Genomic DNA, 27,639 nt, shown 5'->3' on the forward strand with positions numbered 1-27,639 from the left:
CAAATGCTTTTTTAAATTGGTGGTTGGTCTTGCCCATCTTCCTGTAGAAGTTTTGGGCCATTCCTCCAGGGACAACTCATTAATATTTAATTTATTTCTATAATACATTACTTATTTTACAATCAATCACATTTCTCTGTGATTTAGGAGATTTAGGTCTGAATTGGTTCCACAGGATGAGAACTCGCCAAGGGTCCCCAACCCCGGTTCATGGACCGACACTGGGCCACGGCATGCCAGAAACCGGGCTGTGCAAACAAGTGAAGCCCCATTCGCGGGATGCAGGCAGCACCTGAAACCACGCCCCCTCTGGTCTGTGGAAAAACCTCTCTCCACGGAACCAGTCTCTGGTGCCCAAAAGGTTGAGGGTAACTGCTCTAAAAGAGAACTCTAATCTCCACATTGCTTCCCACTGAACCTCATAAGTAATTCTTGGTATGTCTTCTTTACAGCAGAGTAAACAGTCTGGCAGATTCCAGTTGAAGTATACAATTTTATAGATACCTATATTCTAAACCATGTAGGACTTTATAGGTTATTGCCAGCACCTTAAATTATTGTGTTACTTTTTCACAATGTCACGTTGCATGTTGAATGACAAATTGTTTACAAAATAAACGAAACAAGCACTAGACTCCTTTTACAGGCAGGTCATTGACTTACAACCTTAATTGAGCCTGCCAATTACAGTCATAAGTCGTGACAGTCATAAAGTGGGTCACCCATGTGACCAACACAATTTTGAGACTTTTCTGTAGCAGTTGTTAAACAAATGTAACAATTGAAAATCGAATGCCCTGATCATTAAGTGAACCCATTTTTCACTATGAGGGGTTTTAATGGAAAATGGAAATAAATGGACGTTGGTATAATTACCTGAGAATGCCTTTTCTATCTATGCTGCAAGAGAATCCAGGATAAGTATGACTCCTCTTTCTGATGTCATTGAGCTGAGTCTGCCACTATATAAAAAGCCAGCCCCTAGCTAGCTCCCCAGCTTTTAGGTGAAGATTGCGTGATCGATATAATGTGCATCTGGAAAAGAAATATGACAATGAAATCTCCTCCCCCCACCACCAGGACCACCAGGGTGGGGCTGGACTCTCTTGCAGCATAGATAGTAAGGGCATTCTCAGGTTATTATACCAATGCCCATTCTCATCTACGCTGCGACAAGAGTCCAGGATGGGATATACCAAAGCCTGCATGTCCACGGGAGGGGCCTTGTCTGGTCCCCTTACTCTAACTGTGGGACAACCTTCTGTAAGACCCATTGTCCAAACGCTGCCTCAGCGGAGGCAAACAAGTCCAGTCAATGGTGATGTATAAACGGTGACAGGGACGCCCAGGTAGCTGCCTTGTAGATTTCAAGCAACGCTTGAGTGTTCCAGGTGGCGGAAATAGCAACACTCCTAATGGAGTAGGCTGTAAAGTTCCTGGGTACTGGCAGGGACGAAGACTAGTAGGCTTTAGAGATACAAATTCTAATCTATCTACTAATAGTAGATGAGGAAGTCTTACTCTCCCCAAAGATGAGGGCTGGAAAGAGACAAACATAGCTTCAAACTTCCTAAAAGCCGCAGTATGTTTGATGTATATCCGGAGAGCTCGCCTTACATCTAACATATGCCATTTGGTCTCTAAGTCATGGCAAGGCTTGGGGCAAAAATCTGGCAACACAATGTCTTGTGCCCGATAAAACCAAGAGTTCACTTTGGGAACAAACGTAGGGTCCAGTCTGAGAACCACCCTGTTCTCATGGAAAATACACAGGTCTTGTCGAACCAAGAGTGCCGCTAGTTCTGACACCCTCCTGGCCAAAGCAGTGGCCACTAGAGAAACCACCTTGAAGGTCAAAAATTGAAGGAATACTAAATTAAGGGGTTCAAATGACTGTTCTGTAAGGACCTGTAATACTTTAGGAAAGTCCCAAGTGGGGTATTTATGAACCACTGGAGGATGGAGATTAGAAGCCCCTTTCAGAAATCTGCGGACTGATGGATGGTGGGATTAGGATGAATAGCTTTCCCAGAACAACACAGATGACAGAGCCACCACTTGATGGCGCAGAGTGTTTGGTGCTAACCCCTGATCTAACCCATCTTGGAGAAACATTAACACATCTGCTACAGATGCAGAAGTGGGGTCTCCGGCTAACCTGGCACACCAAGTACAGAAGACCTTCCAGGTAGCATCATATATGCGGGTGATGGAAGGTTTATGGAAAGCTTGGATAGTCTCTATCACCCTGTCAGGCAGGTTAGAGTCCCTCAGAGATTGCTGCTCAAGCGCCAGATGGCTTAGCGAAACCATTGAGGGTCCAAGTGGAGTAAGGCCCCTTGATGGAGGCAGATCTTGTTGGCCGGAATCCTCCACGGCTGGGCTACAGATTCACCAGGTTGACGAACCAGGGTCTCCTGGGCCAATGGGGCACCAGGAGTATTAGTTCCGCCTTTACTCCAACATCTTCTGAATGGCCACCGGAATGATCGGAAGAGGGTGAAAGGCATAGAGGAGACCTGGTGGCCATCTGCTCTGAAGCATGTTGGTCCCCTCTGCTCCCTGGGTCAGGTACCTGGTGAAGAATCTGGTTACCTGAGTGTTTTGGGGAGAGGTGAAGAGATCTACTGCCGGGGTTCCGAATCTGTGGGACAGCTCCAGGAACAAGAACCGATGGAGACTTGGGACTGACTCAGCCAGTCGGCCTGGGTGTTGTTGACCCCTGAAATGTGATCCGCCCTGATAGAAAGAAGGTGAGTCTCCGCCCATCACTCCAGGCATTCTGCTTCTCTCATAAGGGCTCTGGACCAGGCCCCCCCTGCCTGTTTATATGTGCCTTTGTGGCCACATTGTCGGTCATCAATAGCACATGACAGCCTGTCACCCTGTTTCGAAAATGCTTCAGGGCTAGGAAGATGGCCCTGAGCTCTAACCAATTTATGGGGCAAGCCCTGTCCTCCTGAGACCAGGTCCCCTGGGCAATCTTGCCAGCTAGAAGGCCCCCCCAACCCTGGAGGCTGGCATCTGTGGTGAAAAGAACTCTGTCTGGTTCCTTGAATGGATGGCCTTTCCAGATAGCTGGGGATTGCCACCACCTGAGAGAGTGAAGGACCTGTGGAGGAACCTGAACCCTTGCAGAAGAGTGGCTGGTTCCTGCCTGTTGAAAGGGCAGCAGAAACCATTGAAGTGCTCGGGCATGGAGGCGGGCCCACAGGACAATCCCGATGCAGGAAATCATTTTCCCTAAGAGCTTGGACAGATGGGACAAGGGAATTTACATTGCCATTGATTCTGAATGATGAACTCGTTGAGACTCTCTCCACGGTCTGGGGAGAGAAAAACCTCACAGAGTGAGGTATCGATGATCGCCCTAAGATGAAGCAACCTGGTTGTTGAATAGAGATGGCTTTTCTTGAAGTTGATGGAAAACCCGTGGTCTTGGAACTGCAGTGCGATGTAGAGGTTGCGAGAGGCAGATTGCCATGATCTCGACTGGATCAGGATGTCACCCAGATAGCACTGGATCCTCACCGGAATCAATCAGAGTGAAGCCACCAACGCCACCAAGATTTTTGTGAAAACCCTGGGAGCCGATGAAAGCCTGAAAGGGAGGTCCCGGTACTGAAAATGATGGTTCTAGTAAGAAACTGGTGGTGTGAGGCCAGATAGGAATGTGGAGGTAAGCCTCTGAAAGGTCTATTGAAGAGAGGAGATCACCCTCCTGAACGCTCTCTAGAATTAAATGCAAGGTCTGCATCTTAAAACGCCTATAAGGGATGAATCTGTTCAAAACTTTGAGGTTGAGGATGGCTTGCCACCCCCGAGGCCTTTGGGATCACAAAGAGGCAAGAGTAGAAACCAAGCCCTTGTTGATCCACTAGAACTGGCTGAATGGCTCTGATGTCCACGAGGTGCTGAATGGCCGATTCCATCAGGACCCATCTCAACCTGTCCCTAGATATCGGGCAAGAGATGAAGAATCTTGGGGGTGGGGAGAGGAACTCCAGTTGGAGGCCTGATGTCACCATCTGGAGCACCCAGGCGTCTAATGTCGACTCCTTCCATCTGGAGGTGAAGAAGGCTAAACAACCTCTGATGGGTGGGGAGGAAGGGCATTCACTTTGAGCGTCGGAAAGAATCTCCTCCTCCTCCTTGAAAAGGCCATTTACCTGAAATCTGCTGTTGTCTACCTGCCATCTCAGGATGCTGCTCCTGATGAGGGGGAAAAACCCTCTGGCCCCTGGAGAAATGAGCTGAGGATTTGGTATGGAAGGAAGAAGGCCAGTAGTAAGGAACAGGACAGAACTCAGACTTCCTCCCCGCCGAGGAGTGAACCTTCTTCCTGTTCCTGGTTTCCACCAAATATGGCTCCAGGGCTTCGCCAAACAACTTGTCTCCAGCGCATGGGACTGAGGCCAGCTTCCACTTACAGCGGGAAACAGACTGCCAATTTCACAGCCAAAGGAGCCTCCTAGCTGCTACCGATGAGGCCATGGCCCTCGTTGCAAATTTGGCCAAATTCAGCATAGCATTTGCCATGAATTCTGCCACTGCAATGATCTTGTTTAGGTCCTGATGTGACCTAAAATTGGTGGTAAGAAGCCGATCTTGCAGTTGGTGCAGCCATTGCAGAGATGCCCTCGTGAAAAATGAGGCTGCTGTGGAGGCCCGGACTGCCCAAGCTGCTGCTTTGTGGGTGCGCTTGAGCATTGCTTCGACCTCTTGTCCTCTGCCTTGAGGAGGTCCTCTGGCTCAGTGGGGGTGCCTGATGTTGCGAACAAGTTGACCACTGGGGCGTCCACAGCTGGAACCAGGAGCATGTTGGCCAAGGAAGCATGTTGGCCATGAAATGACGGCCTAGGCCCTGCCCCAGGGGAGGCACACTGCTCCTTAACTAAGTCCAGGAAGAGCAGAGGGGATGGAAGGACCTCTGTATGGACCACTGGTTTTGAGAACAGGGAGTCACCGTGGCTACTGGAAGCCATTTGAGGTTCTGGAGCCACTTCCTCAGGACTTAACTGGGCTGTGATAAGGGCCTTACGGAGAAGCGGTTTGAACAGAGAAGATTTAAAAACCTCTGTGGAGGGGGTTTGGTCAGATCTAAGCTCCTCTTCATCAAATTGATTAGGGTCCCTGATCTCCCCTTCCTCTGAAGGAAGGGGAGCAACTACGTTCAGAGGGGTTGGTCTAATCCCTGTCCTCATCCTCTCCCCAATCTGATTGGGCAGATGGGTAGCTGAACTGGTGCTGTCTGGGGAACCCCCTATGGGTTGGGGAGACCTCTTGGGAATAGCCAAGGGCCAAGGACTGACCTCTCCCCAAAGGACAGATGACTTGCTGAAACCCCTCAGCTAGGCCTTGCCTGATGGACACAGAGACCATGTCCCTGATATTATCATGTCTGCCCCGTACAGGGTCCACTGGACGCAGGCCTGCAGCAGTGGGGGTACAAGTAGCCTCAGGCCTAGGCCTAGGCCCTGCTTGAATAACCTGACTAGGGGGGTAAGAGGGAACTGAGCCCCAGGCAGCCTGTCTAGCATTGGGCCCAGACCAACTTAGATCCTGGGGTAAAACTTCCTCCTCCACTCTCTGGAGCAAATGCTAAAAGATGATTAACAGAACTAGATTCCGCCTTCCCTCCCTGGCTGTAACCTCTGGGCAAACCTGTACTTCCCCTGACTGAGAAGCCTGTTGGATCTGATTCTCATCTGCTCCAGTGTCTTAGCAAATTGCTTTTCCAAAGCAGCATGCCTTCTCTGTTCAGTTCTGAGTTCTGATTTGGAGGTGTTCCTGGGAGCCAGGGCCTTGGTCCTGATCTTTGCTGCAGCTTCTCTCTTTGCAGAGTGGCCTCTTTGTCTTTTTCTTTTCCTCCCTGGGCCTTGGGAACTCTGGGTTTCTTCCAGACCAGGTAAGTCTGATTGGGCCATTCTGCTTTCTATCGTAAAAAACAGGACAGACACCAGGGGTTTAGAAACTTCCCCCGCAGCAGTGCTGCCTGAAACAAGGACCAGGTGAGCTGTGTTAGCTGTGAGGCTCTGGAATGGTCGCTTCCCCCAAACAAAATGGCTGACTGCCACTCAAAATGGCCACCCGCCACATGCAATAGCCCTGGGATGGCCTGGTCTACTCACTTGCTCCTTAGGTTCTTTGAGATCCCAAGCAATCTCAAGCGAATGGAAACAGTTGCAAAATGGCACAAGAGCTCCAAAGATCAGATGTGAAGCAGTCCGGAGCTTGTTAAGAAGCCGCCACTTGTAGTGGCTGAGAAACTGCGTGGGAGGCTCTTCCCTGTAATTGCAGTTCCTCAGATGGGCAGTGCTGACCCCTCAACGCTGCTGGAGAGCGGATCCCTGCTCTCCTTGAAGCACAGCTCCACCAGTGCCCCCAGAGCAGTGCAGAAGCCTTCTTTTTTGTTTTGAGGCTTTTTAAAAAATATTTGCTATTGCTGTAAAATTGCTAACATACTTTAAACTCTTTTAGTGCTTTCAGATGTACTACTCTATTGACACCAAGCTGAGTCAAAAGCTGGGCAGCCAGCTAGGGGCTGGCTTTTTATATAGTGGCAGACTCAGCTTGATGACATCAGAGGGAGGAGTCATACCCATCCTGGACTCTCATCGCAGTGTGGATGAGAACACAATTTTTTGGAAACATGTCATAAATCATAGTGATTTATGGGACCAGGGGACACTGCAAATAGCTGTAAATGTGGGCCAATTGTCAAATGCTGAAAAGTGGTCACATTAATCTGGAAGTGGCTGTCAGAACTTCAGAATCAGGTCATAAGTATCTTTAGAGGGGTTGCAGTGTCCAGCAGAACTTCAAATGGTTGCTAAGTAGTAAGTTGAGGATTACAGTATATTCTGTAACATTCACTGTCAAATACCTGCAAAAATTCAAACAATCTGGAAGTGTCAGGTGCAAAAAATCAAGATCAAATGTTAAGTTATTGTTCAGAAGATTTATTGTTCAAGCCTATATCCAAGAATCTAGTCAACTGAAGTTCAACACTAAATTGGTGTCAAATATAAGGATCAATGGAATTCAAGAGGCTTTGGACATAAGCTGTTTGGGGGAATATAAATTCTAGGCTGATGACTCATTTAACTCTGACTCCCAGCTTTGCCTGTTCTTTTCCTACAGAAAGAAAATGAATTTTTATAGAGTGTAGAATTTTAAAGATCGTATTGGGATCTTTTGTGACCTTCTGCCAAGCAAAGTCAAGGGGAAAGCCAGATTCACTTAACAGCCATATCACTAACTGAACAACTTAACAACTGTGGCAAGAAAAGTCATAAAATTGGATAAAACTCACTTAACAAATGTCTCACTTAAAAACCAGAAATTTTGGGCTCAATTGCCACAAGTCAAGGACTACTTCAGTACAAGCAATGTTGGGCTTATGATGATCTGATATATGCATGTATTTATGTACAGTAGCAGTTATAATTTGTACCAAACAGAAAACACACATACAAAAGCATCTTCAGTTGAACATTAGTTTGGCTCATGAACCTTGAGAGGCCATTTAAAATCTACAGAAAAACCTCTAAAGAGAATTCTAAAAATTATAGCACTATCTGTACTGTAATCCTCTCAAGGAAGAGCAGACAGCAATTGTTGAGAAGCCACTTGGGTACTATTGTGGAAACAAGTTGCGTAATTGGGATGTCTCTAGTTACATTTTTGCAAAACAAAATAAAGTATCTTCAACTGCACAATCTGTATATGGAATAGAATACACACACGGTCCATTAAGAAAATTAATCTGGTGATAAGGACTGTGACTTAAATTCAGAATTCATACTGAGGGCCCTCTTAATTGCAAAAGGAAGTATTGAAAAAGGATCTTCAGTAGCTACCTAATCAGAAAATGCTACTTATTTCATTTCAAAATTGTTTAATAATTTAAATGCAAATTATCACCTGTTTCTTTAAGGTCTGCAATAACAAATAAAGTGATAGAGAATCTTAACATTGAAAAAGACACTAACCTCCCATCCCAATTTATATATCATAATAACATTTAAATTTCTTCCCTCCCCTATATTGCCCAATGAAGCTATGTATGGCTCCTATTCCAGACATTGGAAAAATCTAAATTTATCAGGTAACTTGTTTAAATAAACCCATGGTATATACACTGCTCAAAAAAATAAAGGGAACACAAAAATAAGACATCCTAGATCTGAATGAATGATATACTCTTATTAAATACTTTGTTCATTACATAGTTGAATGTGCTGACAACAAAATCACACAAAAATTATCAATGGAAATCAAATTTATCAACCCATGGAGGTTTGGATTTGGAGTTACACTCAAAATTAAAGTGGAAAAAAAACACTACAGGATGATCCAACTTTGATGTAATGTCCTTAAAACAAGTCAAAATGAGGCTCAGTACTGTGTGTGGCCTCCACGTGCCTGTATGACCTCCCTACAACTCCTGGGCATGCCCCTGATGAAGTGGCAGATGGTCTCCTGAGGGATCTACTCCCATACCTGGACTAAAGCATCCCCCAACTCCTGGACAGTCTGTGGTGCAACGTGGCGTTGGTGGATGGAGCGAGACATGATGTCCCAAATGTGCTCAATTGGATTCAGGTCTGGTGAACGGGCGGGCCAGTCCATAGCATCAATGCTTTCATCTTGCAGGAACTGCTGACACACTCCAGCCACATGAGGTCTAGCATTGTCTTGCATTAGGAGGAACCCAGGGCCAACCGCACCAGCATATGGTCTCACAAGGGGTCTGAGGATCTCATCTCGTACCTAATGGCAATCAGGCTACCTCTGGCGAGCACATGGGGGGCTGTGCGGCCCCCTAAAGAAATGCCACCCCACACCAGTACTGACCCACTGCCAAACCGGTCATGCTGGAGGATGTTGCAGGCAGCAGAACGTTCTCCACGGCATCTCCAGACTCTGTAACGTCTGTCACATGTGCTCAGTGTGAACCTGCTTTCATCTGTGAAGAGTACAAGGCGCCAGTGGCGAATTTGCCAATCTTGGTGTTCTCTGGCAAATGCCAAACATCCTGCACGGTGTTGGGCTGTATGCACAACCCCCCACCTGTGGATGTCGGACCCTCATACCACCCTCATGGAGTCTGTTTCTGACTTCCACATCTCCTGATGTACTGGCCTGTCTCCTGGTAGCGCCTCCATGCTCTGGACACTACGCTGACAGACACAGAAAACCTTCTTGCCACAGTTCGCATTGATATGCTATCCTGGATGAGCTGTACTACCTGAGCCACTTGTGTGGGTTGTAGACTCCGTCTCATGCTACCACTAGAGTGAAAGCACCACCAGCATTCAAAAGTGACCAAACCATCAGCCAGAAAGCATAGGAACTGAGAAGTGGTCTGTGGTCACCACCTGCAGAACCACTCCTTTATTGGGGATGTCTTGCTAACTGCCTATGCTTTCTACCTGTTGTCTATTCCATTTGCACAACAGCATGTGAAATTGATTGTCAGTCAGTGTTGCTACCTAAGTGGACAGTTTGATTTCATAGAAGTGTCGTTGACTTGGAGTTACATTGTGTTGTTTAAGTGTTCCCTTTATTTTTTTGAGCAGTGTATATTAATACAAAAAACAAGACTTGACTTTGTATGAATTATTCATGAAATATGATTGATACAAACAGGAAAGTCAGACTTACTTTAGAAATTACTTTTCTGTAATTTAGCACCTTCATATTTCTTATTAGTTTATAGTGAAAGACCAAACAAGCTACTCCAAAAGGTAAGCCATTAATAGAAAGAGGCATTTGAATAAATGTATGTGTCCAACTTGAACTGGGATAGATCTATCTGATATGAAGATCAGATCTCCTACTTTGAAATAAATCGAACATTTCACAAACGTTTGAGGGAGATTTGGAGGCTGATGGAGAGATACAGAAAACATATTCCCATATGTGCACCTTGACACAAATCTCAACAATGAAGAAAAATGTTATGTTGGGAAGAGAAGAAAAATGCATAATTTTGCCTATCTAGCTAGTTTTTCAGCTAGAAATTTATTTGGTATAGCTAAAAAGATTCAATATATTGCATTTAATTTTACAGGTTTAGTCTTTATTTCTGTAATATAAACCATTTCTGAATTGGTGGAATTGGTATCTTCCCACCCACGCCCTCCCAAAAATTGGAACAGGAAAATTCCTTATTAGAAATATTGCCCATTTATCCTATACAATCTACGCCAAATAGTATTATAGTTAATACTTTGGCTTATGCCCCATTTGTTCTGAATGCAGATTTCATAATTACAGATGAGACAACCATGCCTCTGAATTCAATCAAGTTGACATAGCAAACAAGCTATCACTGTTTGATTTTCAAGGATAATCAATAGGATAGCATGAAGCTTTGGATTTCCAAACCGAAGACTTGATTCAGTATCACAATGAATTAAGCAGCTGACAAGGTAATGCAAGCTGAATTAGGCAATTTTCCAAATCACTGAGCAAAGGTGCATTTCAAATTTGGGTCAGCATTGGCTGCACCCTCTTCCTCCCCACCCCTGAAATAATTGGCTTCCATTGCATCCAAAGGAAAGTGTTTTTTTTAGAACTGCAGTCTAAAAGTTGGGATCACCCAGCAATTTATTATTTTTATTTTTTATGCTTCAGCTTCTTTGACATTATACAGTATGATTAGCATCTCAGCAGCACAGAGCAAATTAGGAAATACAAATTAATTTTCTAATAGCTACAGTATGAATTTCTGAAGTAGAAAAATATCAACATCAGCACTTCAAGCTTCTGATAATAAAACAAATAATATGATTATGCTTCCAAGTCTCAGATGTCTACTATTATTCACTGCAGCATGGCTCTGTGCAGACATGTGAAAAAAATGTAGAAAATGCTTTAAGTGCAAACATTTCCATATAGAAAACTTCACAATATTTCTTTATACAAAAATCAACTCCTATTGTCTCTGAATGCTTAGCAAGGATCTCCATATATTTGAAGAACAAAGGTAGTATTTCGAAAACACAGGCATAGCTTCTAGGAATGTCTAAGATTGACATATCCTTTGTTAGAAGAGTTCTTTTTTAAAAAAAAATGTGTTTACTAGGTCACTAAGTCTGTCCCAGTTTATATTATGCAATGGACTGAAATGACAGAAACTTGTAGAACAATAGACTGTGTCACAAACACAGGAATTGTTTGGCTGGTTTGGTAGTTGGTTTGGTTGAGACTTGGTAGCTGAATACACATTGCAGTTAAGCCAAAATAAAGAAATAAATCACATTTTTCTATTCTGCCTGGAGAAGCTGGTAAAGTAGAAGAGACCATGTCAGATTTTACATGCGGGGGGGGGGGGATCAGACCCCTCCCCCCCAACAGAACTGTGATTCAGGCTTGCTGGACCACTAGCTTGTCCAGACAGAGTAAGGAAAAATATTTTTATTACAATTATATTGAAAATACTGAGATCTAAACACTGTATGAATAATTTAACTGGTTATGACTCCTTTTTAAGATAACTTGATACGTATAATTGTGATTTATGGATAAAACTTTACCCCAAATTTGTGTATGTACATGTGCATCATTAGTTCTGCAAGACTGGGCACAAAAATGTATTATATCAACTAAATGAAGAGTGAATTTAGGATTGCAGCTGATGCCTTTTGACTATTAAGGCATTTAATTATCTAGCTTGCTAGTTATTAACAACATTAAAAGGGGAGTTAAATAAGAACAAGACACCATCTATACTGAAGTGGAAAGCTATGCCTGGGTGCTTGCTATGCTCTGGGTCTCTTTTATGAAACAATGCCATCTTGTGGGAAGTAGGAGATGTGTCTCGAGTGTTGTGACACTTGTAAGATGCCAGTCTCCCTTCTCAGATCCTGGTGGCTTTGACTCTTTTGGAAGGCTGTGAAAACCTACTTTTTCTCTCAGATGTTAGGACTAAACTGTTAATGGAGCCTGATATGTGTATTTCTGCAGCTGTGAGTCCCTTGCGAGATGCTTAAGTTGGAGATACACACACACACACACACACACACCTACATTTACATCCATATAAAATTATATTTAAATAAATAAAAATATCTCCTTATGTTGGCTGAGTAAAGAATTGAGCTAAATTTTCTTATCTTCTGACTTTATTAAGAAATCCCATTAAGTTCAAAGGGAATTCTTTATATATGGTATTCTTTGGCCAGCCTTATATCCTCAAACCATTATATTTCTCCCATATTTCAATTTAAATCTATGTTCTCTTTTTTTTCAAAATACATACATTTGTATGTATGTATGTACTGTACATTTAAATGTACAATAAGAAAACAGCATCATTTTTGTGTTGTGTTCAGCAACTAAATTCTAATGTATTTGCTTTTTCATCTCTTTAATCAAGACTCTGATATTGTGTATTTACAAATGATTATGCACTTAATGAAAAGTTTTTTTTCTGATTTGCATTAATATGCCAGTTAATGTTAAATCTTTATATACAAATTATGAAATGTCATTCATATACTATAGCCATATTAAAAGAATTATAGGGAAAAAAAGACAAAACATCCTCCTCTACCAATGTAATAATACTTGTATAATTAAAAATGGAAGGAAGTGTAAAATTGAATTTTGGAAAAAAAAATCCCAGCATGTACAACCATGATCATCTTATAACTATGGTTTGAGAATTTGTGGACCTTAAATATTTAAGAGTGCTAGAAGGGATGTTCATCTGTTCCATAGAAGGGATACTGATCTGTTCCACAGTCTTCTTCCAAAGGACAACTAAACATTCCAATTATTAGCTGTCTCTCAGTGGTGGAGTATTATTCTTCATACAACAGATCCCAGGTTCAGTTTTCAATATCTGCAGATAGGACAGGACACATTCTGCCTGAAATTCCGGCAAGCCAATGGTCAACGATCTAACTTGAATAGCTCTGTGTTCTTCTTTTATAGCCCCTTTTTAAAGTCCCTGAAGCCAATACCTACTGCTAATTCATACAACATTTTCAGTGAATCTATTGCCAAATTCATGGGTGGTCTTAAATTTGAATATGAATGATGTTGTATTGCATGACCTGTCCCTTCTGAGCACATCCAAAATTATTTCATCTTTCTGCATACTTCCCACTTAATTAGCTTTTTTAATTGGGGAAAATATGAATGAAGAATAGAAATGCAATCTTGGTGCAGAGACCAAGGCATCTTGTCTCACCTTTTAAAAAAGATTCATAATAAGGGAATTTTTAAAAATAGACAAACTAGCAAGGTAAAGTAACTCTAATACCATCTTTCTTTTTAAGAATGCTTCTAGGTCCCTCATAGACTCAGGAAGTAGGCTTAGAAAAGGGATAAAGATATTTTAGTGCTTCAGGGGAGCTGGAGAGGACGTTGAGAGCAACCACATCAAATAACCTTGGTAATTAGGTATTTTGTAACCATCAATACTTTTCAGGATAGCCATTCTGCACATATAAAATCCTGAAGATAGCCATTATTGGTTAGATCTGCTTAATACTTGAATGAGTGTCCACCAGAAGAAAACCAATGGTTGTAACTAGACAGGTAGTAAAAAAAAGATTCTAGAATGTGTCAATAACAAATCATTTCCTTGGTGTTCCAGAAAAAAAACTGAAATGGTCACATCTATAAAATCTCCTGGATTTGAACACGACTGAAACAAGATTTCAATAGAGAACGAAGCACACAATATCTAGTCAGCACCATGGACAGAAGCATTAGAAGCTTAATATTTATAATAGAGCATCAGTGTCTGCAAATGCACAATTTCCTTGATCTCACAAAGTTAAGTAAGAATCAGAAACAACTGTAGACGGACAACTTTCCAAAGACAGAGCAGCATCCATCTTTGAAATCTGACTGAATAGCTGGCTGATTAGAATGTTTGATGACAGAAGCATTCAGCTTAGTAAATAACACAGTTAAATGAAGTGCTTTGGTTGAGGCTGATTTAAGATGAAGATCGTTGAGCTAAATTATCATAAATCAAAGTACTCCTTTGTAAGTGCATTGTGTTAATGCTCACTTAGGATCAAGCAATTAGAAATCATGTTAAGTTTATTTCATATGAAGAAAAGACCGGGCATGTATTACAGTCTCAAATCTAACAATATGTTTTAAAGGAAATATAAGCAAATTTAGTAGCTTATTGTCTTCTTTTTATGAATTGGAGAAAACGTTGCTCATCTCCTTTTGAATACTTGATTACTAATTAACAATAATTGCACCATTTTTCCTAGCATTTGTTTATGTGTGTTTTGAGTTTTCAAAAGCTTTATCATAACAGGAACAGTGTGTAATATTTTCAAAGAATATTTTTATCAGTATAGGTGGTAAACATCTGTCTGCATTATCAGGAATAAGAAATATATATCTCAATCCTTCTCATTCATTTAAGCTAGTGCAAAGCAGGTGGCAGAATTAAGCCATTGGGTCCTCCAAATTCCATGGGCCACAGCCAAGATATATTAATCAGAGTTAGCTTTTGTTTGGTTTTAGCGTGTGTTAATTGCATTATGATTAAATGTCAGTGGAAGAAGGTTCTTCTGGGAAACACAGAGATGACTTGCAGACTTCAATAAAGGAGATTCAAGTCATCAGTTCCCAAACAAATTGATATCTTTGGGCTAATCACTATTTCTAGGTTCAACACCTTCACAGGATTGCAAAATGGAGATGCACATGGCCTATGCACATGTATTGAGGACTTCCAGAGTCTGGATCCTTTTGTTCCTTCTGAGGTTATGCCAAGGGAAAAATTAACTTCTCAAAACTCTTGAATGCTTTGCTCAAAAGGGACTCTGTCTTGCCATTTTTGGAGTGAGTGCCAAACAAAATCAGACATGGCTCTTGAGCCAATGCAAGTTTTTTTGGGAAATGAGAAAATAGGGGCCATTTTGCACTAGAGAAAATAGGGTAGCTGTCACCGAAGAACAAATCACATGAAATTTATCTTAGCAATGATAAATACTAAAGATTGTTTCCTCCTAAACAAGATTTCTACCAATAGCATTTCACTCCATTTCATAAGAATAAGGTAATTCAATCTATATAATCTTGCATGAAAGATTGGCACTATTCTAATAAAGTATCAAATTTGGAGACATTAGCTACATTTTCACAGTGCCTTCTCCTTCTTAGCCACTGTTTGTTTGTTTATTAATATTTGTTACATATTGGATTAAAGAAAGAGGGACAATAGAAGTTTTGCTTGAATCTCGGACTGGATCATGATACCTCGGAGAGATTTCTTCAAGCTGAAGCAAAATTTCATTACAACCAACCAACAAATCTGAATCCTTCCATAACTTTTAACAGTGATCTGTGCCAGTGAGGTATGCAAAATCAAAGTTACTTTGTTTCTGCTTTTTCTTACATGGGAAACATAAAGATGGAGATAAACAAGGGGAGGAAAGTGACTGAGAGGCTTCCCTTCTAAATACAGGAAACATTTCAGCTGAGGGTTTCAAACATTGTCTTTCCAGGGAGAAAAGCTGAATCCTTTCTAATACTACAGGTAGTCCTCAACCTACAACTGGTTGCAACTTAGCAACTATTAGAAATTATGACAGACCTCCCCCAAAAGGTACTGAGCAACCAGATTTGATGTTTCAATAGCCAGCCAGACCCCCCCAATCACGTGATCACATTTTGGGTGCTGGCAATGGGGTCACGTTTACAGCCATCTGCAGCACCCTGTAGTCATATGATCACATTTTTTTTGACTGGGAACAAAATTTACTTCTGGTTTCCAGCAAAAAACACCCATCATAAACAATGAGTTCATTTAACAAGTGCAGTGATTGCTTTACAATAGTAGCATTCACTTAACAACCGCTTATAAAGTATAAAATTGGGTGCAGTCCTATGATGATCTATTTAACAACTATCATAACGTACGATCATAATTCTGGCCCAATTACAATCAGAAGTCAAGGACTACTTGAAATTTTCTTTGATTCTCTGTTCCTTGTTATCTTTATTTTATCAAAATATTGTGAAGAGCTTTGGTGAAGTAGATATGTTTTATAGATTTAGTCCTTTCTTGATTCTTTCACCTGATCCTCATTTGTCCAATAAATTCTTATTTCTATTTCACAATCTTTTCCCTAAACTCTTCCTTTTCTGTTTCAATACATTAATGTACAACCCTGCCTGATCCTACATAGAAGTCAAGACTCTCTAATTGTTTCAAACATTTGTAATATATAAGCATTCATTACCCAAATAATCACCAAAAATGTGCATATGTATATGTGCGCATGGTTAAGTATTTTATAGTTTTTTTCCCCACTACAAAAATCAATTTTTTTGTACCTGGCAAAAAAAAAAAATGCTACTGTATCTATCTTGTAATAATTGGCAGCGTTTATGACAAGCTACTGATCTGTGGCTGGACAGTGCATGTTTCAAAAATGATTCTGAAAAAGTTCTTCACATCTTGTACAAACACAATATCTCTCTGGTATTTGTTAAAGCAGCCCCATTTTTTTTTTTTTTCTGTATGAGTCTTAAAAGGGCTGGGCTGTTTAATGAATTGCAGACATACAATATTCATGCAAGGTCTGAAACATTTCCTTTAAATCATTTTTGAGGCACGTACTGCCAAACTGTATAATATCTGCTGAATTCATAACAATTGCTCACCAAACAATAGAGAAATTAGCAAAACAATTTCTTCTATCTATTCCCAATTGGCAAAGATTTTGCTTGCTAGAGACCCTAGCAGCTATCAATCTGAGAAGCAGATTGATCAATCTTTTTCCTCAGAGGTACTCCCAGAATATCAGATTTTAGCTAGCTCAGCCTCAAACAAAGAAAATGATGGGCACTTTTCTTTTTAAAGAGAAAATCAAAGCTAAAATCAAAGACTTTTACCTATTACTCTTACTTTTGACAGATTTCATCTTTTTCAAAGCATGACCTGTACATTGTAGCCAATTATTTAAATATAAGAAATATGATGCAATATGTTTACTTCCAAGGGTAGTTAACAGGAAGAAAAACAGGGAACGTGGTTGGTGGGAGGAGGGAGGAAGACAGCAGAAAAAAAAATAACTCCTTTCCTTTTTTCTTCTTCTCCTGCTTCTCAACTCCATTACAAAGCAACAGCAGTCACAGAAAAGTGACCCTCTACTAGTCTTGCTTTGGCAAGAGTAAAGTTGAAACAGCAATCATTTTCCAAACGATGTAGAAGTAGTCCTCTACTTAAGACCACAATTGTGACCACACTTTCTGTTGCTAAGTGATGGGGTCACTGAGTGAGTAACAGCCAATTTTATTACCTTTTTTTTGCCATAATCATTAAGTAAATTCAGCTTAATTTTTCTTGTCAAAAGCTCCCTGAGAAAGTTGCAAATGATGATCACCTGACTCCCTGACATTGCAATGATGATAAACATGCTCAGTGCCTGAATTTTAATCATGTGGCCACGGGAATGCTATGATCGGCATAATTGTGAGCACTGGTTGCAAATAATTTTCTTCAGCACCATCAGAATCTTGAACAAGTCAAGAACTACCTGTATTTCCCCTCCCAAGGAGGGAGGAAAGGAGGATGAGGAAGAATCTTTTCATTCAACCTTACCTCAAATCATCCCCCTTTAAAATTTATTCAAGTCAATTGTGTTATTTTCACACAACTGCAGGGTCTATGCTCAACCTTTTTGCTGGTGCTCACGCCTAGCAAAAAATTTAACTTTTCATTATTTTCTTTTCCACATACAAAATGTTTATTCAGAACACACATAAATAATTTATGTTAAATGGTTTAAGTAAATACACAACAAGGCAAATAATTAACCTGAACTGGATATCACAAACAATTCATCGCTAAATATCACCAAGCTCAGTAAATGCTCATAGCATATTAATTGCTATGACCGATCTCTTTCAGTTGGTTTCAAACAACCCCTCTTACTAAGACTGGCTTCTATTAGTTTATGTGGAGAAAGATTCCCTTTTCTTGCTCCCCCACCCCAGACTCCTTGAACGTGACTGAAATGTCCTCATGTGCCAAATCTAGGGCTTTGGGACAGGACAGAAAAATAAAATAAATTGTATCATAATACAAGCGACTCATGCAATATTGACTTACTCCCAACAAGGATAAATACACAGATCAATATTAATAAAAATCAGTCTCCAAAGTGGAAAATATCAGCATTACACGCATTTCAAATATATACAGAATGATACACTATTGAAAGGCTATATTCCATCCCATTATGATGCAGCCTAGGATAAAATGTGAGCTTCGTTTAAAATGTTTGAACGCTTTTTTCCTTTGCTCTAGAGGATTTAAAGGGCCACATTTGTTTATTTTATTTATTAAATTTGTTTGCCGCCCATCTCCCTGCAAGGTGACAAGATTTAGATTACAATTATGAAATTAGATCTATTGGTCAGTGTAATGTTTTTGATTTACTGGGATACTTTCTGACTAGAACAAAATGTGTTTGATGATAATATGGCTAGATGGGGACTAATGGGCACTCTTAGAAATTTAGGAGCCAAATTAGCTGCCATGGTGAGCATCAGTTATCAAATTCCCACTTAGCAGAATGCAAACTGGTGAGTTTGTACCTAGTATTCCCACAAGTCTCCCAGGATGCTAATGCAGCTTGCTTCTGTAATTTGTGAAACAAATGGATAAACTAGGTATTAAATGGCATCTACTATCATTGCCACACATACTATCAATAAAAAATGTGTTTAGGCCGATGCTTTGTTTTACAGGATGCTAGTGTGCCATAATTTCTTTTAAAGAATTTAAAAATAAGAAAGAGGAGAAGGGAATGCAGTCATTGAGAAAATAACCCCAAGTACACTGATTGATTATCATACTGAGAATCGAAACTGCTCATTCAATACTATATCTTCTTCCAAAGATGCATACTGCTTTTTTAGTTCTTCCTTAGCTTTCAAAAAGTTGTTTGATATGTGTTGAAAGCTCTTCTCTGGAATTTGCCTGAGCATGCAAGAGTCTGAAACTGAATAAAAGACAAACTCATGCATGGTGACCTTTTCTCCTTCATCTTCTCATTCTATTTTCTTATTGTTCATTGTAAACTCTACACATTTGTCTGAATGAACAGAAGGAGACCTACATTTATACTTCAGATGACTCCCCTTTACATCTCTCCCCTACATGTAGAAAGGTAGGAAAAGCACACACCAAAACATCTTTTCTTCCTCATTTTTCATTGCCATTCAGCAGTCTCTCCTAACTAATCCCTTCTAGATAAGGTCCAGAGATTTCAGCTCCAGAACTCCCCATCCATCCCTGTCATCTGAATGCTTTCAGAGACGGAGGGATCCTTGGTGCTCTCTGAACTTGGTTGTTTTCTTGTAGATGTTATCATTGCTAGTGAATGCTAGTAACATCATCTGAACTAGCACTGTTGATATTACCTAGTTTGGTTAATAAAATGTCTGCAAGAAATAACCAAGTCGAAGATCACCAAGGACTCTCATTTCAACCCTGAGCTACAAATATCTTCCTTTATTGGCATTCAGAGAGTGCTAGATTACCAGCTCTAAAGAAAATTCAAAGGGAAAAAAGGAAGTGTGGAAGACTCAGCAATTAGTTATTACCTCTGTGATCTCAGTTTCATATAGAGTCCATCATCTGACAGGCCTTTTTATAAAATTACAGATGGAAAAAAACTCCTGAATAATTAGAAAAGATAAACTGATTATTATTGAACAAGATAGCTGTCTCAGTCATGGCCGGCCCTTCATGACTGATGAGCCCTATAGAGAAACTCCATGTGGCAATTTGAACATAACAAAGGAATGTTCCAGAACAGCAAATTATACTGCATACATGAACATCGTTTAGTGGAAGTAACTATAATAAAAGCAAATGATAAAAGATCTGTTTCCAGAGAATTGTTCAAAACTAATACAAATGCCCTATAGCTATTGATGAAATATTAAATAATTGTTTGCTATTAAGGCCTTTTTTATTATTTATGCCAAGAGGAGGGGAACTGGTTTTTAGAAACAAATTCCCACACGCTTTTTGAAAATTAATACATCCATTGCAAAATAATGATGCTAAATGCCCCAAATGAGTCTAGACAGCCATGATTCAAAGAAAAGTCATTACCAAAGACAGTGCTTGAAGGCAAGCCAAGAGCAAGTGTGGATTGGAATGGTTGTCAGAGAGACCTTCCTTTCAAGCATTTTTCTGAAGCACACCCAAATGTATTTTATGATCTTAAAAAAGTAAAAAGAAAAATATCAAGGAAACACATTAATCGTTTTTATTATTGTGGATCCAAAACTGAATATTTTCATTTTACTAGAAATTTGCAATCTTGGGTTTGGAAGCAAATCTTTTCTTAAACTTTATCAGGAAACACCACTGATACACCAAAAGTACCTTCATGCCAGCAGATACTTCCAGTAGTGACCCCTAAGGAATTGCCATCCACAAATATTTGGAGCAAAGGTTGGAAATCACTTCCTAAGTAACTGCTAGGATCCCTCTAGCAGAATTGCTCTAGAGCAACCTATTCTTCAAGACTTCAAAAAACATTAGGGATTCTGTCAGACCCTGCTTGGAAAATCCCAGGTTATAGTATCTTAGTTTTTCTTCTGAAGACAAAGAAGGTGAGAAGAATTAGGAGAGGGGAAAAGAGGAATAAGAGAGAGAAGTAGAAGGAACAACAGTACACACTAAGTTTCCACTTTAAAACTGAATACAATATACTAAAGTTTTGATATGTATCCCAGGATAATGTTGCAGGATCCAATCTGGGACAGTCACCACGACCAACCGTTTTGTCTTTCGAATGATACATTCTGCTAGAGAGAAGTTCCTTGAAGATGGGCTCCAATACGAGTCTGAAAACTTGGAAGACAAAACTGTTGGTCCCAATGACCAACTCAGATTGGATCCTGCAATTAAAGTTTTGGCTTAGTTCTAACCTGAAATCTGGAGGAGAACTAGGGCAACCTTTAAATTGTAATATGGATGATATGAATGGGAAGAGAGGGATTTTTTGAGGACTCCTTATTGTTTTACTGCTATTGCCAGTTTATGAACTATAGCCGTGATGGCGAACCTATGGCACGCGTGCCACAGGTGGCACACAGAGCCATTTGTGCCGGCACACAAGCTGCAGGCAAACTTACCTCACTGTACATGTGCGAGCCTCACAGCTGATTTTTGGCCAGTTTGAGACCTTTTTCGGCTCCCAAAGGCTTGAGGAAGGCTTCTACAAGCTTTGTAGGCCGAAAACTAGCCCCGTTTCATCACTTCCAGTATTTTCAGAAAAATGGGGCTAGTTTTCAGCCTACAAAGCTTTCAGAAGCCTGCAGAAGCCTTCTTCAAGCCTTTGGGAGACTGAAAAAGGCCTCAAACCAGCCAAAAATCAGCTGTGAGGCAGCAGGGGGTGGGGGGATTGCGCATGCATGCGTAGGGGGCATGTGGGGCGGGTGCGCATTGCCTTCTGGGTGCTGGCACATGAGTGTGAGCGTGCAAGTGAATGCACAATTTTTGGCACAGGAGCCCATAAAGGTTAGCCACCACTGAACTGTACTGTACTGTACACTGTACACTGAACTATAGTATGTTCTCACCCTTCCCATCTTAAAATGTGGTCAGTTTTTAAGCAATCTTGATTAAAGAAGATGCCAAGGACACAAAAAGAGTTATCAAGGGCTGTACATAGCTTTAGAACTACAGATTGTGCACCTCTATTCTACAGTTGTTGCAGAGATTGGGCGTTGGTAAATTTACCTGTGAACGCCCTTTCTATCTATTCTGCAAGAGAGCCCAGGATGGGTAGACTCCTTCTTATGATGTCATTAAGTTGAGTCTGTACTTGTATATAAAAAGCCAGCCCCGGGAGAATCCCTAGCTTTGGTGAAGATACTTGACAGACTGAAGAAGTGTCTCTGAAAGCAAACAATCCAATACATTAACGTGCCTTACCATCTCCAGACAACCCAAGGGAGGGGCTGGACTCTCTCGCAGCATAGATAGAAATGGCGTTCACAGGTAAATTTACCAACGCCCATTCTCCTCCATGCTGCAGCGAGAGCCCAGGATGGGGCATACCAAAGCTTGCATGTCCATGGGCAGGTCCTCGTCCAGCCAATCACTCCGACGGTAGAACCACTCACTGAAGAACCTGTCTGCCAAAGGCCACCGTCGCCGAGGCAAAGGAATCCAGATGGTAGTGTCTGATGAGGGGAGATGGGGATGTCCATGTGGCTGCTCTGCAAATCTCTTCCAAGGATGCCCGGGTGGCCCAAGCGGCTGAAGTGGCCGCTCTTCTGGTAGAGTGCGCCATTAGACCATGGGGTACCGGAAGAGCCACCGCTTTGTAGGCTTGTGAGATTCACGTCCTGACCCACCTGCTAATAGTAGGGGAAGAGGCCTTGTTCCCCAAGTGAGAAGGTGAAAAGGAGACAAACATGGCTTCTGTCTTTCTAAAAGGGGAAGTGCGCTTGATGTAAATCTAAGAGCCCGTCTGACATCTAGAGTATGCCACTTGTGCTCTAAGTCATGGTGTGGAAGGGGACAGAAGTCAGATAGCACAATGTCTTGGGACCTGTCTGCCAAAGGTGCGAGGCAAAGGAATCCAGATGGTAGTGTCCGGGATGTCCATGTGGCTGCTCTGCAAATCTCTTCCAAGGATGCCCGGGTGGCCCAAGCGGCTGAAGTGGCCGCTCTTCTGGTAGAGTGCGCCATTAGACCATGGGGTACCGGAAGAGCCACCGCTTGTAGGCTTGTGAGATTCACGTCCTGACCCACCTGCTAATAGTAGGGAAGAGGCCTTGTTCCCAAGTGAGAAGGTGAAAAGGAGACAAACATGGCTTCTGTCTTTTTAAAAGGGAAAGTGCGCTTGATGTAAATCTAAGAGCCCGTCTGACATCTAGAGTATGCCACTTGTGCTCTAAGTCATGGTGTGGAAGGGGACAGAAGTCAGACAGCACAATGTCTTGGGACCGTTGGAACCAAGTGTTAACCTTTAGGATAAAGGAGGGGTCCAGATGGAGAACAATCCTATCATTGTGAAAAATGCAAAGATCCTGCCTGATAGAAAGGGCGGCCAGTTCTGACACCCTTCTGGCCAAAGTGATAGAAACGAGGAAAACTAGCTTTAGAGTTAGGAATTGGAGAGACACTGTTCTAAGGGATTCAAAGGGGGGCTTTGTAAGGGCATTAAGAACCAAGTGAAGGTCCCATGAAGGATACCTGTGCATCAGGGTGTAGGTTGGAAGCATCTTTCAAAAATCTCCTGACCGAGGGGTGATGGGACAAGGAAGTAAGCGAATCCCATGAAAGAACTGAGGAGAGAGCTGCTACCTGGCGACGTAAGGTATTGGGGGCTAAACCTTTCTCCAAGCCATTCTGAAGGAATCTAAGAACCTCTGCCAACTGGGCTGAGGAAGGAGAGAGACCCTCCTTGAGGCACCATTGGGAGAAAACCCTCCAGGTGGCATCATAGAGGCGCCTCATAGAAGGTTTGCAAGATGCCTGGATGGTGAAGATAACCCCCTCTGGGAGATTAGCCTCCCTTAGCTACTGCCGCTCAAGTGCCACATGGTCAGCTTCAGCCACTGGGGCTCCAGATGGATCAGGGCCCTTGGTGCAGGGAGATGAGATGGGCCGGGATCCCCAAGGGGAAGCCACAGACAGGTTGACCAGGTCCGCAAACCAGGGTCTCCTTGGCCAATAGGGTGCCAGGAAAATTAGCTCCACTCATTCTGCCAACAGCTTCCGTATGACCGCCGGAATGATGGGAAGAGGAGGAAAGGCGTAGAGGAGACCTGCGGGCCATTTGCAACGAAGAGCATTGGTCCCCTCCGTTCCCTGGCAAGGAAACCTGGTGAAGAATCTGTTGACTTGGGCATTTTGAGGAGTGGAGAAGAGATCCACCTCCGGAGTTCTGAATCTGAGGGAAAGATCCTGAATAGGGACGGAGGAATGGACCATTCTGCCTGGTTGACTAAACTCCTGCTCAGCCAGTCGGCTTGGGAATTGTCAACTCCGGAAATGTGATCCACTGAGATCGACAGCAGGTGTTTCTCTGCCCATAACCCCAAGCATTCTGCCTCCCTCATAAGTGCCTTGGATCTCGTTCCCCCCATCTGTTGACGTGTGCCTTTGCGGCCATATTGTCCGTCAACACGAGAACATGGGAGCCGGTCACCGAGGCTCTTAAATGCTTGAGAGCCAGAGAGATAGCTCTGAGCTCTAACCAATTTATGGGATGAGTGCTGTCTGATCTGGACCAAACCCCTTGAGCTATCTGACCCTCCATATGAGAAGGCTGGCATCTGTGGTGATTACTAGCCTGTCTGGTTCCTTGAATTGGAGCCCCTTCCAGGGGGATGGAAAGAGCCACCAATTGAGGGACCGCCTGGCCTGTTGAGAGAGCAGGACCTTGATTGATGAGTGGCTGGTTCCTGCTCATTGAAAGGGGAGCAGGAACCATTGGAGCGATCAGGAGTGAAGCCGTGCCCACGGGATAATGCCAATACAGGAGACCATCTTCCCCAGCAATTTGGACAGCAGCGACAGTGGAACAGTCTGTTGTTGAATCTGGCTGATGATCTCTGCAAGGCTTTTTCCACAATCTGGAGACAGGAAAACTTGGCACAAAGTCATGTCGATGACTGCTCCCAAGTGTAGCAGTTTGGTCGTGGGTGAGAGATTGCTCTTCTTGGTGTTGATGCTTTGGAGGCAAGACAGGGCAATTTGTAAGTCCTGACGGGCCGAGTGGATGGAGGAGGACAGTATCAACATGTCATCCAAGTAGCATTGGATCCTCACTGGAACAGAATGGAGTGAAGCCACCAATGCTGCTGGAATCTTTGTGAAGACCCTTGGAGCCGATGAGAGGCTGAAGGGAAGGGCTCGATACTGGAAGTGGGCATTCTGGTAACAGAAACCGAGAAACTGGCAATGATGAGGCCAGATGGGGATGTGGAGGTAAGCCTCCGTGAGATCAATGGAAGAGAGGAGGTCGCCCTTCCAAACACTCTCTAAGATAGAATGCAGTGTCTGCATTTCAAATCGCCTGTATTTGACAAATTGATTGAGAAATTTTAGGTCAAGGATGGCTCACCACCATGCCCCCAAGGCTTTGGGAACAACAAAAAGATGAGAGTAAAATCCACATCCCCATTGTAAGGTGGGAACTGGTTGAATAGCCCTTATGTCGAATAGGTGTTGAATGGCTGAATTCATAAGGGCTCTCTTTGAAGTGTCCGTGAAACGGGACAAATCAAAAATTCTGGGGGTGACGATAGAAATTCCAATTGTAGCCCTGACCTAACAGTGTTGAGCACCCAGGCATCTGTCGTTGACTCCTCCCATTTGGAGGCAAAGAAGGCTAAGCGACCTCCGATGGGTGGGGAGAACGAGGTATTACTTAGAGCGATGGAAGGCACGACCCACTCTCCCCCCCGAAAGGGCCATTTACCAGCAGAAGATTGTTGTTTGCCAGGTGGTTCTTGATGTTGGTCTTGGCGCTGAGAATATGCCCTATATGGCCGAGGAAAGCGGGAGGTGGACTCCGCCCAAAAGGTAGGTGGCCAATAAGGAGCTGGGCAATAGTCAGCTTTTTTCTCTGAGGAGGAAAGAATTTTACGTTTATCTCTGGTCTCGATGAGATATGGCTCTAGAGCCTCGCCAAAAAGCTTGTCTCCTGCGCAGGGGGCAGAGGCCAGCTTCCATTTGTGGTGTGACTCTGCCTGCCAATTTCAGAGCCACAGAAGCCTTTTTGCCACCACCGAAGATGCCATGGCCCTTGATGCAAATTTGGTGGAATTGAGGGTGGCATCCGCAGTGAATTCCGCCGCTGCTATAATTTTGTTAAAGTCCTGATGAGACCTGAGGTCAGAGGCAGGCAATCGATCCTGCAGTTGGTGCAGCCATCGTAGAGATGCCCTCGTGAAAAACGATGCAGCAGTCGAAGCCCGAATAGCCCACACAGCTGCTTGGTGGTTGCACTTGAGGGTCTGTTCGGAACGCTTGTCCTCTGGTTTAAGGACATCCTCTGGCTCAGTGGGAGTGCCAGAAGAGGAGAATGATGCCACAACCGGAGTGTCTACTGAGGGCACTGCAAGGGCATTGGCTAGGGATGTGCTAACATTGTAGAACCGCTTGTCCAAAGATGATGCGACAAGGACCTGCCGAAGGGGAAGCACACTGCTCCTTGACCATGTCGAGAAAACAAAGGGGAGAAGGCAAAACCTCCGTGTGTACTACTGGCTTGGAGAAGAGTGAGTCTCCTTGCCCGGAGGGTTCCCCTTGTGGTTCAGGTGCTGCTTCCTCAGGTGATAGCTTGGCAGTGACCAGGGCCTTGCTAAATAGGGGTTTAAAGAGGGCTGGTTTAAAGACTAATGCAAAGGAGGGTTGATCTGAATGAGAGTCTTCTTCCTCTGAAAGATTGCGATCACAGATTTCGCCTTCTTCGCGCTCTGAACAAGAGGAGCAACTGTGTTTAAATAGGGAGGCACCCTCTTCCCCTTCATATTCCTCCCATTCTGCCTGTGAAGAATGGACCCTGAGGTCTTGGGGTCTGTGGAAATCTCGTTGCGGAGGTAAGGAAGCCATAGACTGAGAAGGGAGAAGGGCCTGAACCCTTTCCAGAGGCCGAAGAATCTATTGAAAGCCTTCAGCCAGTCTCTGTCTAATGGCTAAGGAAACAACATCTTGGATCTCCCTGGGCCTGTTATCAAAGGTAGTGGAGGGCCGAAGGCCAGCTGCAGTGGGCGTGAAGGTGGCTTCCGGCCTGATCTGGGAGGCCTGAACTCTGGAGGGAAGAGAGGGGGCATAGGGCCTAGAAGTTTGCTGGAAATATGGACCAGACCTGCCGAAATCCTGAGGTTGTTCCTCAAATGCCTCAGGGGACCAGACCGGGGTGGGTGGTCCAAAGGCTCCATGAACAACTTCCCCTCCCCTGGTGGGGCTTCTCTGGAAACCCTGATGTTCGGCTGGCTGGGAAATCTGTTGCAGTTGCCCTCTCATTTGTTGAATAGCCTTGTTATATTGTCTCTCTAGAGCTGCATGTCTGCATTTCTCTGCCTTCAACTCAGCCTGAGTTGTCTTCTTAGGGGTTAGAGCCTTAGCTCTGATTTTTGCAGCCACTTCCCTCTGAGCAGTACGTTGTCTGTGCCTTTTCCTTTTAGTGGGTTGGAGGGCCTGTTCCACTGTGGGGGGAAACTCTGCATGAGCACTGTCCTGATCCATTTTAAATAAGCAAGGCTCAAGCATCGAGAGAATGGCTCTCAAAAGTGCTTAAGGATGGCAGAGGGTGGAATTGGGTCTTTGGAGCCCTGAAAATGGCCACCAGGCCACCTAAAATGGCTGCTCACCTCGTGTCTGAAGAGACTGCACTCAAAGATGGCTGCTGCTCATTGATGGCTCCGAGAAGTGAATTTCCCTCCTTGGGCTATTGCAAGCCCCGAGTGATCAGATCAGCCAGAGAAGGAAGAGATGCCTCCCACGCGATCAGCTGGCTGGCTCAGTTATCAGTTTGCGGATCAGTTTTACGATCGGACAAACTACGGCTATGGGGAAGGTCTCAGACGCTTCCCTGCTTGCCTAGCAGCACTTGGGAAATTGTTTATCCCAACATTGCAGGAGAACGGGGCCCT

General features: G+C 43.1%; 1 protein-coding gene and 1 pseudogene across 1 annotated transcript in view; both read right to left on the reverse strand.

Annotated features, from left to right (window-relative positions):
- The window catches only part of OLFM3 (olfactomedin 3), a 222,430-nt gene that overhangs the window by 183,431 nt on the left and 11,360 nt on the right, over positions 1-27,639 (reverse strand). The window lies entirely within an intron of this gene.
- Positions 22,557-26,596, reverse strand: LOC148131280 (uncharacterized; annotated as a pseudogene).

This window comes from Notechis scutatus, chromosome 3 (genome assembly GCF_049901735.1).
Source record: "Notechis scutatus isolate UNSWTSFEM ecotype Mainland chromosome 3, rNotScu1.2, whole genome shotgun sequence".
NCBI lineage: Eukaryota > Metazoa > Chordata > Lepidosauria > Squamata > Elapidae > Notechis > Notechis scutatus.